This window comes from Mytilus californianus, unplaced genomic scaffold (assembly GCF_021869535.1).
Source record: "Mytilus californianus isolate M0D057914Y unplaced genomic scaffold, xbMytCali1.0.p SCAF_1, whole genome shotgun sequence".
Lineage (NCBI taxonomy): Eukaryota > Metazoa > Mollusca > Bivalvia > Mytilida > Mytilidae > Mytilus > Mytilus californianus.
This window is the reverse complement of record NW_026262581.1, coordinates 111,516,702-111,530,003: the sequence shown is the minus strand read 5'-3', so window position 1 is coordinate 111,530,003 and position 13,302 is coordinate 111,516,702. Positions and strand designations below refer to the sequence as shown.

Here is a 13,302-nt window from a genome sequence, read left to right as displayed (position 1 = left end):
ATGATCTAGAGCTTGGCATATGGTTTAGACACCTGTTGATCTAGAGCTTGGCATATGGTTTAGACACCTGTTGATCTAGAGCTTGGCATATGGTTTAGACACCTGTTGATCTAGAGCTTTGCATATGGTTTAGACACCTGTTGATCTAGAGCTTGGCAAATGGTTTTGACACGTGGGGATTCAGAGCTTGACATATGGTTTAGACACCTGTTGATCTAGAGCTTGGCAAATGGTTTAGACACGTGGGGATTCAGAGCTTGACATATGGTTTACACGCTTATTGTTGAATTGTTTTTAATGTTGAATACCATATATATTAATCTTTACATGTATTTTCTGGTGGTTTCTTGTCTCTTTGGCAGATTCCTAACAACTCCATTTATATAAATAAAAGGAAATTTGGGATGTTCGTAAATAAGACAGCAATCAAAATTTAAAGTAAAATAACCAAAAGACGTCTATAGGATAACAAAACAGCTGCAATACTATACATGTGCCTATGCATATACATACAACTTGGCCTTAAGAGTTTTATCGGTTCTTTCACATTAATTTTTACCTCTCACGATTAAACCTAGTTTTGTTCGCTGGTGATGTTTTTTGGATTCTGGCTTTTATTCTGAATAAAATGCATAATATTCCAGTATTTCTGATTTACAACTTTTACTTTTCATCAGATTTTTATTCATTCAGTGTTATATATGCAGTTTTAAATGCTTTATATTTAATATTGCTTTTCTGATTTTTTTAATAAGATTTTTAGTAGCTATTCGGATTTGATTTTTCTCTTTAAGTTCAGATTTACGACAACAGATAGTTTTCATAACTTGCAGTTTCAAAGCTATGAGCCATTTAATCCCTACACGTATAACATGACATATGGGTATTTGTATCCACCAACTAAAATACATATTATATATGAGAAAAAGAGCTTCCTACATGTACATGTATGACATCATGAATTATATTTCGTGCTGATTATTAAGGATGTATATTTAATCCTATTAAAACTTTAGAAAAGGAAAAATTAATAAAATGGTTGACTTGATAAAGCTTATTTTTCTGCTTTTTGGAGGTAAGGATTACTTGAATATTGTTAGAAATAACCTTTTTTGTTTATATATAAATTGTCAAAATTGCAGACTGAATATCTTACGTTGTAATTCGCGTCTGTGCATTTCAATGTTACCATTGCGTTTGCATCATTTACGCTTGAAACTCAATCGAAAATTGTATAGCTATATTAAATATGTCTCCTCTATGTAATGTAAGGAACTACGTTTTGTTTTATCTGTCTTTCCGTCGCAAAATGTACTTACATTTTACCCGAGACGTGAGACAAACGAACATGATAGAGTTATAACTTAATATGTGCCACATATTTCATGATGTAGGAACCTTTTAACGAAACCTTGTATGTCGCCATTTTTAAGTCTAAGGTTTACTGATGCAAATACTAGTACACAACCCCAATTTGAAAGATAACTTCATACTAAGTGTATATAAATAAGAAGATGTGGTATGAGTGCCTATGAGACAACTCTCCAGCCAATTCACAATGTGTAAAAAGTAAACAATTAAAGGTCAAAGTACGGCCTTCAACACGGAGCCTTGGCTCACACCGAACAGCAAGCAATAAAGGGCCCCAAAATGACTAGTGTAAAACAATTCAATCAGGAAAACCAACGGTCTAATCTATATAAAAAACAAGAAACGAGAACCACGTATGAACCACACCAAAAAAACGACAACCACTGAACAACAGGCTCCTGACTTAGGACACAGGTGCATACAAATGCAACGGGTTTAAACGTTTTGACAGGCGCAAACCTTCACCCTAACCTGAAACAGTAGTGTTACATTACAACACAAAAAGACACACTATAAAATGTCAATTGAAATGGCTTAACTCGATCAAAAAGACATATAAACAAAAACAAGTAAACATACACTGAACGAATATGTATGTGTAAATTTCCAATTCAATTTATGATCCGAATGAAATTAGGAATTTGTAAATTATACTATGAACATACATGTATACATGTATTCGGGAAGTTCCTTTGGGACCAAATCTGCAGATAAAATTGAATATTTACAACATATATCAGATTTAGCTGTCTGTGTGTCCTAAATGTTTGTTTTTTGTTTCATATCTTTAAATATTGATTTATTTTTTTTTTATCATTTCATATTTTACAATATGGAAAAGTTTGTCGGTGTAAAGTCTCATACACACAGTGTATATATGCTACATTGGCATACAATCAAACCTGACAGAATAAATCCATATGACGTGTATTTTTATATATCAATAAACTTTATATATATCATTCTAATTTTTGATTGCAAAACTTTGACATTACCATTTCAGGTGTAGAGAGGTTAGACAATGCAAAATTTCAACAACAAAAAACAAAAAAAAGAATGACCGAAGAAAAAAAAATAGGGAGAAGAAATACATAAAAAAGGGATCAGCTAAAATTCATATTTTCACATTTTCCAATAAATACATATTTTTTGTCTGTGGCGTAAAAATCGACACACATGACGTATTAATGAAAATGAATTGAGATTAATTCGTTCTTTTCTCAATACATTTGTAAATGCTGACAACTCTTTTTCTCTCGACGTTTTATTCGTTTAGAAAAACCCTTACTTCTATGATCGCATATTCTGATATTCGTAAGAAAAGTATATGCCAGCGAAATGTGGTAATGAAGTACAATTTAACTTCATTTTGTGTTCGATGTTTGAAAAACTGAATTCTTAATGAACAAACTAGACTTTAGTGTACATCAACTAATTAAAAGAAGGAACTCGTATTTATGTTTTATATCATAACTGTTTATTTTAGTCAGCATCGCTGTTGGTGAAAGATGTTTCTATGAAGACGGTTCACGGTATGGAAATACCATGATATGCCCTGGTTCATGCTGTGGAACAAGCATAGATCCCTGTTGTGTGTAAGTTAAAATTATTCTATCTCTAAAGATTTAACAATTTCGCTGCAAGCAAAGTTACTAATAGTGATTTGACTTACATTAACTGTAATAATCAGATATTTTGGCTTAAAATCGCATTATTTATGTTTTATTTTTCGAATGTCGCATTTTTGATATTAGGAAAAATATCGTAATGCACATTAACAAACACTAAATAATGATTTTCTGTACACGGTAATCATATAAGCAGTTATGTACATGGGGGAAAACTTCAATCTTTTTCTACGAAACTCTCAGAAATTTCAACGTCTCTCTCAAATCGTTTTGCGACATTTCTCCCAATAGTGTATTAACAGAGAGAGAAGATCCATATGTATATATATATATATATATATAGTGTATTATAATAGAGAGAAGATATCAAAGGGTCAATAAAAATCTAAAGTCCGATAAAAGCAGACACCACCATGCATGGCAAAATAGAATTACGATATAACAGACTGAGTAATACGATATATGCAGTAAAAACATAAAAAAAAACAGCTTAAAAAGTTCAGATGATATATATTTCGACAGAAGTCGTACTTTGACTATTTTACAAATCTAAAACAGACATTAGGAAATAGGTGAATGTTGTAAAAAGGACATTGAATTAAATAAACAGTTATCCGAAATTGTTCTGACGTCTGATGGCCTTTGTGGGGACTTCCTGCGACCGTCTGATGTCAGAGTGCAGTTCTTATAAAAAACATGAAAAATAGCTGCTAGTTTTTGTCTCAAAATCGTAATAAATGCATTAACAGGTAGATAAACATTTTAATCACCCCCTGTAGCACAAACAAAGAGTTCTCCAATACTTTGATCTAGTACTATATGAATACAGTTACAAGTCCGACTCGGTTATTTGACATGTAAACTGTTCAAGAAAAATGAAAAATAGGTCTGAAAATAATAACTGTATCAAACTTACATAGTTTTGGACAATATCTCCCTCGCGCAAAGCTCTGATTCCTCGCCCGGCTTTGCTATACTTTTTGTACGTTTTGGTTTTATCAGCTCTTTTTTTTTATAAGTTTTCGATTTCCAAATAGTTTGGCCTCAAACATCACTGAAGAGACAGTTATTGTCGAAACGTGCATCTGGTGCAGTAAACTGGTATTAAAGTTTAACATGGAAAGCAATGTTCCTACCAATGTATGAATGAAAACTAAGATGCTGTACAAAGCGGAATAACACAATAATTACCGTTAAAGCGACAGATTACGAAAATAAAAAGCTCACCTGGTAAAAATATGCCGTATACATACTGATACTTATTTTAACATTTTCCGCTGTCATGGAAAACTGGAAACTGGTTACCTGGTTTATTTTCCAATATACAGCTTTTCGAGTGAAATCAGATTAAAAGAAGACCAACATTTTTGTTCTTCTTCAGTGCCAGGATCGCATTTATTTATTTATGTAAAAACCCCTTCCCTATGGAAATCAAATAGCCTTCCATAAACAGTCATCACAATACCAATGATCAATGAAATTACTTGTATATCTAAATTTTCTATTTGTAAATTTTGTTGATAAGACTTTTTTGTCATTCCTTATTGATTTCATTATAATATTTAAACACCCAAATATCAGAAAAAACACGATAACAGGGTAAAATCGTCATTTAGATAGAATGAGTCATTCATGTATAAGGTGTCAATGACTGTAGTCTTTGGTATTTTTATGATTTTTGTCCTTTAAAGTTTCTGTCTATATATGTCTATTATAGATTTTCATAAAATAGTCAAAACCGCTTAAATTTGTCAAAAAGCGCCATATATTCATGAGTTTGTTCATATGCTCCATTTACACACACACAGTATAATTATTACACGCATTCGGAAATAATTTAGAACGCCTTACCATGGGCGGATCCAGGATTTTTGAAAGGGGGCGTAATTCACAACACTACACCTAAACTATTGCATAGAAAATTTAATCTACATATTAATAGGTTGTTACAGAAATTTTTGGCATAAGAGTGATGTTTCAAGGATCGCAATAGCTGTAAAACACATCTTCTTTTCAGAGTGAAAAATCATCAAATGACAAAATTAAAGCGTTTAAAAATCTATAAGCAAATAGTAAAATAACAAAAATACCGAACTTCAAGGAAAATTCAAAACGGAAAGTCCCTTATCAAATGGCAAGATCAAAAACTCAAACACATCAAACGAATGGAAAACAGCCCTGACTTAGTACAGGCATTTCCTTGTGTAGAAAATTCCTAAAGTAATATATATTGAGCCAAAAAACACGGCGATATAAAGAAATTCAGAAATTTATCAACCAAAGCAAAGCTAAATAGTATTAATACAAATAGATAATACATTAGAATGATTCCAAAATTTCATATGTATGACTCTGAATTTTTTTTTAATAAATGGCATCTATTTCAAACTAAGATTGGATTATAATTTTAGGGATTCTGGATCAGTCATTGCTATTTCAACAGGAGCCATCGTATGTGGAGTGTTGGTATTTGTATGTATTGCAGTATGTTGTGTACACAAATGTCAGAACAAAAGACGGAACTTACCAACACAACAGAGAGGAATACGTATGTATTGTTTTCTCCCATTCTTAATTGGCCATCAATTATTACGTCGGTTTGCTGTGTGTCGTCAGAGGCTACACCCAGCCTACAACCCTCCTTGTCTCCTTTTCCTGTTTTGTGCCTATGGAGTTATACAATCGAATCATATGTTAGATGCGTAGAGCCTGACAAACTTATACTAAATTTGTACTAGTATTTATAAGTTGGACACTGTTTTGATTCTTTTAATAACCATATTATGTCTCGTGGCCGTATTACAATCAAATGAGATATATAACTATTGTTATTTTTTAATTCTCTGGTTAAGATAAAATAATATGAACCAATTTGGCATTATGGCAGCAGTTTAATTCTTTACTGGAGAATTTTCTACATGTCACATTTAAGGGTATGCCAGATATTTCAGATTGCAACTGTAGATAATAATTAATTATACTTTTATTTGATAGCACAAATTCAGACAGTCAGCAATCAATTCCATGAATTTAATACAACTGAAAATGGACAACTTGATGTGCCACCTCGTTACAGTGATCTCTATCCCGTTCCCAGTTCATCAGACCAGAATTCTATAGATAGGTCCAGACACAGTTCCGTGGGAAATAGAAGTTTAAGTTCAATCAGTAGAAATAGTGATCTAAGAAGGCCTTTAAGACGTGGTCGAAATTCTGGATCGGCTTCTCCGGCACAAAATTCTTCAACAGAATCAAATCAAAACAATGCGTCATCTCTAACGTTACAGGAGAGTGACAATAAAACAAACGAAAACCATGAACAGAGCTCCATCATTGTTGTGACTGACAACTCTAGCAAATGTGAAAATAATGATACGCCCAGGGATAATAATTTAGCAGTAGGACATTCAGATGATACTGGGCGTTCAAGTTTTATGACATCGATTGTGGAAACTTTGCCTAGCGTGTTCGAAAGTGATAAATAATTACTGTGGACTCTATATTTGTTATACATGTATGTGATTTAAAATACTTACGGTGGAATGTTCAAACCATATGAGAATATTCTAAACTGAAAAAAATATGTGATATATATCGTTTACTGTCGCGAGATTGTTACTTGATTTTGTCTCAACGGAAATATATCTTGACAAAAAGTGCGTGTGTATTTTCGAAACAAATACACGAACTATACATATTACTAAACTAAATTCATGCACGTAGCAATATTGTATTCTTGTAGTTATTATCATTACGTGCATGCTCTTTAAAAAACAACTAGAGACTCAGCTATTTCAAATAAAGGAAAAATCATTCTATAGTCAATTGTTTAAAGTAGGATTTTAAATTTGGATAAACAACTTTCCTCGAATACGTACGATGAGATTCCTAGTTTGGAAAGCTTTGCTTCGTCCATTTTGTCCAATGCAAGGAAAATTTGGGCGCTCTGTCGGATAGAACGATACATGATATGTCATACGATACGTCAATATCAAATATTACATTTGGACTTAAGTATTATATTTGTCTATTATATGTATACATCTTTTAATTTCGTTTACATTCCTTTTCATTGATTGATATTAATTATTTTTTATGTATACATCCTATTTCAGTTATGAAATAAAGACATGAATTAAAGAATGAATATTAAAACATATTCTACATGATAGTTTTAATAAAAATAATAATAACTATAATATTTATGGAATATTAAAAATAATGATGAGTAAATAAATGAGTGTTTACCACAGGAAACGAACATCCTTCATATAAATTGGCATTTTCTTAATATATGAAAAGGATATAATAATCGTATTAAATAATAAATATTACATTGAAAATGGTGGAAATTTATACACATCTGATATTTGTAACTTTTGGTAGGTTTCCGAGCAACATCAATGGCTATGTTTTGTTTTACTATTTGTCCTCTTGTGTGGATTGTATTAATTAATTTATATCTCTGAATATCTGGTAATTTATTTAACATGTATAGAGATTAGATTTCTTTTGTGCATTTTTGTTCATAAATTATATATAAAAAATTAAATAGTGATAACAACATGTAAAATGTATGAATGTGTAGATTTCTGTACCATTTTATAATATATTACGTCTTTTAGACAATAACTTTAAATATTTAATGAAAAATAAATAGTTGACTGTCATATACATTGTTGTACATTGTTGTACATTGTTTATTAACGAGTTTCAGATTCAATAATGATCTCGTATTTTAGTTCCAAGTGTACTTTGTGACGTATGTTACTACACGGACGTAACAGGATTTGAAGTGAGTTCATTGTGTCCTGGTACGTGTTGTGGAACAGGAGATGACCCTTGCTGTGTGTAAGTTTGACTGAAAGTACGCATTATGTTAAGGTCCTCCTATACACACATGTTAATGGATAATGACCAAGAAGTATCGATGAAGTAGACGCTTATAGTCATGTGGTGGGGTTAAACTAGAATACATTCTTGTTGAGAACTGCTTACCTTTTTGTTGCCTTTTGCATTTTTTTTAAGTCACTGTCTTGTTGTATACCCTACATTTCCTTTGTATCATTTATTTTAAGTGGAATTAAATATCCCGTATTCGTCATGTTGTTCCATAACATAAGGTCAAATTGCTGAAAGCCCCCTTTTCCACCTTAAATTATTATATGCATATTCAGGACGAAAACATGTTAATGCAATATGTTAAAATCTTTGGTATGGCCCGGCCAGGGATCGAAGCAATCACCTCGCGACATCAAGACAATTACGCTTTAGCGATCACAAAACCATCTAGTATTTAGTAAACGAGTGAGTCAAATAATCATAGAAAAATATTATACACTAGGTCTTAATAAAATTACTGTTATATGTAAACTAGATTTGAGGCTAAACCTTCCTAGTGCAAGGTTGCTGGCCTTAGACTATTTTGTTGGTGTTCAGTGTAGATCCTATTGTTTTAATCCTCCCGGAAATTTAGTGTATTATGTTTAGCAAGCGAATTGTCTTGAGAGTACCAGATTTTAGATTTTCCTGCAAGTGGAATCATATACTTTGGTTGTTTGTGTCTTCTGGTTGTTGTTTCCTTGACGTCATTCCCATGTCTTTCATTCATATTCAACTTTATATTAGTGATAAAATTATGTATAAGATTTGAGGTTTGACCAATTTATTAGATTATACATTTCTTTAATATGATACCATTAAGTTCATTGAAAAATTATATTTCGAACTATCGGGGATATGCACACTCCATAGGAAAGAGCAATTTGAATATCACCAACAAAGGAAGGTAATGAAAAAAAGAAAAGAAAAGTCGCTCCGGTTGTAATATTTTTTATCATCTGGAGTTCTGTTGATTTTTTCCAACATTCGAGCTAAAACGAAACTTAATATCATTTGTTGTTTCGAAGTTATTGGTCTTTTGTATGGCAATGTATGACAAATATATGTTGAAAAACCTCGCCCGTAATTATAAATTATGTAATTCATTGACCGCTCCCGACATGCATGTGTTACTTCAAGGCATATTTTAGCGGCGATCGATGTCTTTCAAAATTACTGCACTTTTCTTGTATCCCTGGTGCTTTCGACTGGAGAACCGTCGTACACAAGCATCGCACAAGTTGGCACTCCAAAGCGGGTGGGGAGCAAGAAGGTGAACTGTGGTTTATTTTTATCAATAGTATCGCTTAAGTCGACGCTAGGGGCCGTCTTGATCTTGTTGTAGGGTATGATCGATTCGTTCATTGTTGAAGACCCTACATCAACTGCCAAGATGAAGAACAGGAATAAAAGCCCTGTTCATTGATAATTTTCTATGTTTTCTATGTATTGTGTGCAATTTTGTCCCATGTACATTTACTCCATATCCTTTCATTTTCTATTAAATTGATGAATCCAAACGAAAATGATTTTTGTTTCCATTTACACGTTACCTATTTCAATAAATGATGTATGTATCATGTTAATGTTTTTAGAGACTCCGGGTCGATCATTGCCATTGTCATTGGAGTGTTTGTATCATTAGTTTTATTGCTTATCCTCACCATTATATGCTGTGCTGAAAGACGACGTTCTAGAAGAAACACAACTCGACGGACCAGGTTACAGAGAAGATTATGTAGGTGTTTATAAATTTTTTTCATGTTATAATTATTTGCCTTGTGTTTAAAGTTTGATATTTATCTAATGTATGTCGTTTTGGGTGAGTTAATTAGATTATTTTTAAATAATGATACACATTTCGTACTTTTAATCATTTCTGTTTTCTTATTCATTTCATTCTTATATAAATTATTTACTTACAGCTGGGTGGATTGAAGGGACTAGCAACACACAAAACAATAGTTTAACAAATGGAACTTCAAGTGACCAGGCTCAAATGCCACCGAGATACAGTGATTTATATCCCCGGCCTGATTCTTCCATAGGTAACACACGAACGAGTGGAACAGGATCAGAAGCTAGACGAAGCTTAATAAGCTCATTTGGATCTTTTTTTAGGAACAGTAGTTTGCGGTGGTCAGTAAGACATGGTGTAAATTCGGGTGTATCTCCTAGGGAACAAACCTCAGAAACTGAAACTATACCCAGCAATGAAACCAACGTTTATGAACAACAAGATACTAATTTGGTTCAAAATCAATTTGAAAATGCAAGTGTTCCGACTGTTATCGTATCGGAAGATTCAGAAACTTCGATACCAAGTGTCCAGTTTTCAAGTCTTGACAAAGATAATTGTAAAATGATATCTGACAGTCGTTCCAGCTTGATGAAGTCAATAGTAGAGGCAGTACCTTCAGTCTTTCAAACAACAAAGATGAACTAGATTCCATTGGACTAAGCATTATTTTATAATAAAACTAAATTGATGTTTTTAAACAATTCCCTTTTTATTTTCACTTCATCTATATACATCAAGATTGCAGGCATGACTTATACATGCCATTAGTTGATATTTTACAAAATGAACAGAAACATTGGAACCTCAGTACTTTAAGACACATTGTATTAAATTTTTTTGTCAGAATCAACCAGGCAAATTTTCAAGATTTCGACCGGATTGCATTAAAAACAACTTACGAACGAATACGAAACACTGTGTTATGAAAGAAGAAGTTGTGATAAGAGCCATATTTTACCTATGGAAGTGTAAAATTCTTAAAACCTTCCAAAATTAAATGAATTCATCAATACATGAAAATATCATATAGTCTGGTCATTTTTGTGCATGAATTTTATGTCACTGTGACATAATAAACATGTCTCAATTGACCCAAAATATAAATTTCAAATGTAGATTTTTTGTAAAATTTAATGCGAAACAGCATTTCCTAAAAAGAAACTGAACTGACATAAACATCAATGTAAAAGACACTTTGTAACATTATATCTTTATTTTAAATGTTACTCTTATATACATGAATTGTACATAACAATTAGACCATCTGCAAAAAATGAAGCAATGTTTTTACAGATTTGCACTTTTTCTTGTAATGCAAGAAATTTGAAGGCTTTAAGTAAATATGCAAGACAAAATTAATATATACTATTTATGATTTATGACAAAGTTGTGTCTTGCACATATCTAGAGGATGTCATTTGATAGTTATATCAATGTAATTGTTTAAGAGGTAAACAAAATGTGACCTTATCAAGCCTTTCCCTTTAAATCACTTATACATGTATCACAATATTTAGGTTGAATAATGTTCCTTTGAGTTTATCATATTATAATTTTATTGTTGCTTTACTATTCTGGTGATGATCATCTTGATTTCTTTCAACTAAAGACTAAGTTAACCTTACGCAATAGAAATTGTCAAATAATCATTGGCCACGAATAAATTGATTCCGCATCCTTGTCATTAGAAAAAAATAGCCTATTATCATTTATTATACTTCATGTCTAAATGCCAGATTTTGATTGGTTTACATGAGGGAGACAATTTACTCTATCCCATGGCAAAAACTCTATTACCCTTCACGGGGACGCTTGATCAAGTGTGCGTTTTAATAAATACGGATGATTGTAATGTACAAGACGTCACAGTTTATTACTTTGAATTTGAAATTTGATAGACAGTAAAAACAGAACATTCAGTATAATAAATTAAATGACACATATCTGAGACGGTGATGGAGCAGATTGTTACCCCTCGAAAAGACATTGTCTACCTTGGCTTCGCCTCAGTTGACAATGTTTTCTCGGGGTAACAATCTGCTCTATCACACTCTCAGCTATGTGTTATTTATATAATGTCTTCCTCTTATCATAAATTCAGCTCATGGAGCACGATAAAAGACCAAAGGTACGTGTAGATATAAAGTAGGTTATTTATAATTGAAAAAAATATAACAAGAAAAGGATGGATTGGTGAGTCTTGTGTAGACGAAACACGCGTCTGGCGTATTAAATTATAAGCCTGGTACCTTTAACAACTATAAGCTTGTCGTAATGTTCTATCGTATTGTTTATTTGTGTGTTTTTCTGTCCTGTGTGTTCTTCTATTTATTTGTATTGTGGTCCTGTCATGTAATGTTGCCATTTTAGTGTTATATATAACATTGCCATTAAAGCGTGAGGTTTTGCTAGCCATAAAACCAGGTTCAACCCACCAATATTTCTTAAAATGTCCTGTACCAAGTCAGGAAAATGGCTATTGTTATCTTATAGTTCGTTTCTCTGTGTGTTGCATTTTAGTGTTTCTGTTGTGTCGTTTTTCTCCTCTTATAGTTGATGTGTTTCCCTCAGTTTTAGTTTGTAACCCGGATTTTGGTTTTTTTCAATCGATTTATGAATTTCGAACAGCGGTATACTACTGTTGCCTTTATTTGTCCAGAAAATAAATGAACAGTAATATAAACTGAAAAAAGCAAGAATTACGTAAAACATGTCGGCAAAATCGATTGTAAAAATTATAAAATAGTGGTATTGTCATTATACTATAACAATTAAAAATTATATGAAGTTATGTTCATAAAGCATTCAAACACTATGCAATGCTTTCAACTTCTTGCTTCTGGTTTGAAAATTTGAAAAAGTTAGGTTTCTGCCAAATTTTAGCAATTTTCAAACTAATTTTAACCTATAATGGTTTACTTTTACAAATTGTGACTTGGATGGAGAGTTGTCTCATTGGCACTCATACCACATCTTTCTATATCTAGATATAAGCAAAGGTATCGAAGAAGGTCTACAACAAAGAACTTGGATGTAACCCGTAAAAAATCAAATGTACAGGATACGCTATAAAGATCGATTTAACTAAACACATTTACACTTATATCCTTAATTTCCTTTGGAAAATTAAGAAGGTCTTTCCGATATACTATAAAGTACTTGTATTTAGTATATTTAATTATCAGTATTTGGGGTAATATATACATGTACGCATACTGTCGGGCATTATTGAAACTGCTATGTGGGTAGTGGATTTTCTTCTTTTTCTGAGACTAAAAGGTAAATATTTTGTCAACTTTCAACCATTTGATCTTTACTGTAGAACCTGAAACTTATAAACGGTTTGATCTAGATCGTCAACGTTTAAAAAATAAAATACCTTTTTTAAATATATCAATCCAACAGCAACAGCTACCTGAAGCCGTGATTTTCAATTTCGTTTTTCAAAGCTAGGCTTTTTTAAAAAGAAAACTGTGATACAATGTCTCAAATTTTTACATGCATTTGAAAAATTTTACATTGAAGGAAATCCTTAAAAACATGATGGAAATTGGAATTGGAAAACAAACATAACTTTACTTCTAATAGAATGTTGGTGTTGGTTTGTAATGTACTTCTTAT

The 13,302-nt window shown here is 32.0% G+C and overlaps 1 long non-coding RNA gene across 1 annotated transcript; it reads left to right on the top strand.

Moving 5' to 3' along the window:
- The first annotated feature begins 7,582 nt into the window (after positions 1-7,582).
- On the top strand, positions 7,583-11,036 carry LOC127730785 (uncharacterized). Its single transcript, XR_007995300.1, has 3 exons — positions 7,583-7,850; positions 9,476-9,618; positions 9,806-11,036. It is a non-coding gene; the product is annotated as an uncharacterized LOC127730785 (long non-coding RNA).
- The last annotated feature ends 2,266 nt before the right edge of the window (positions 11,037-13,302 follow it).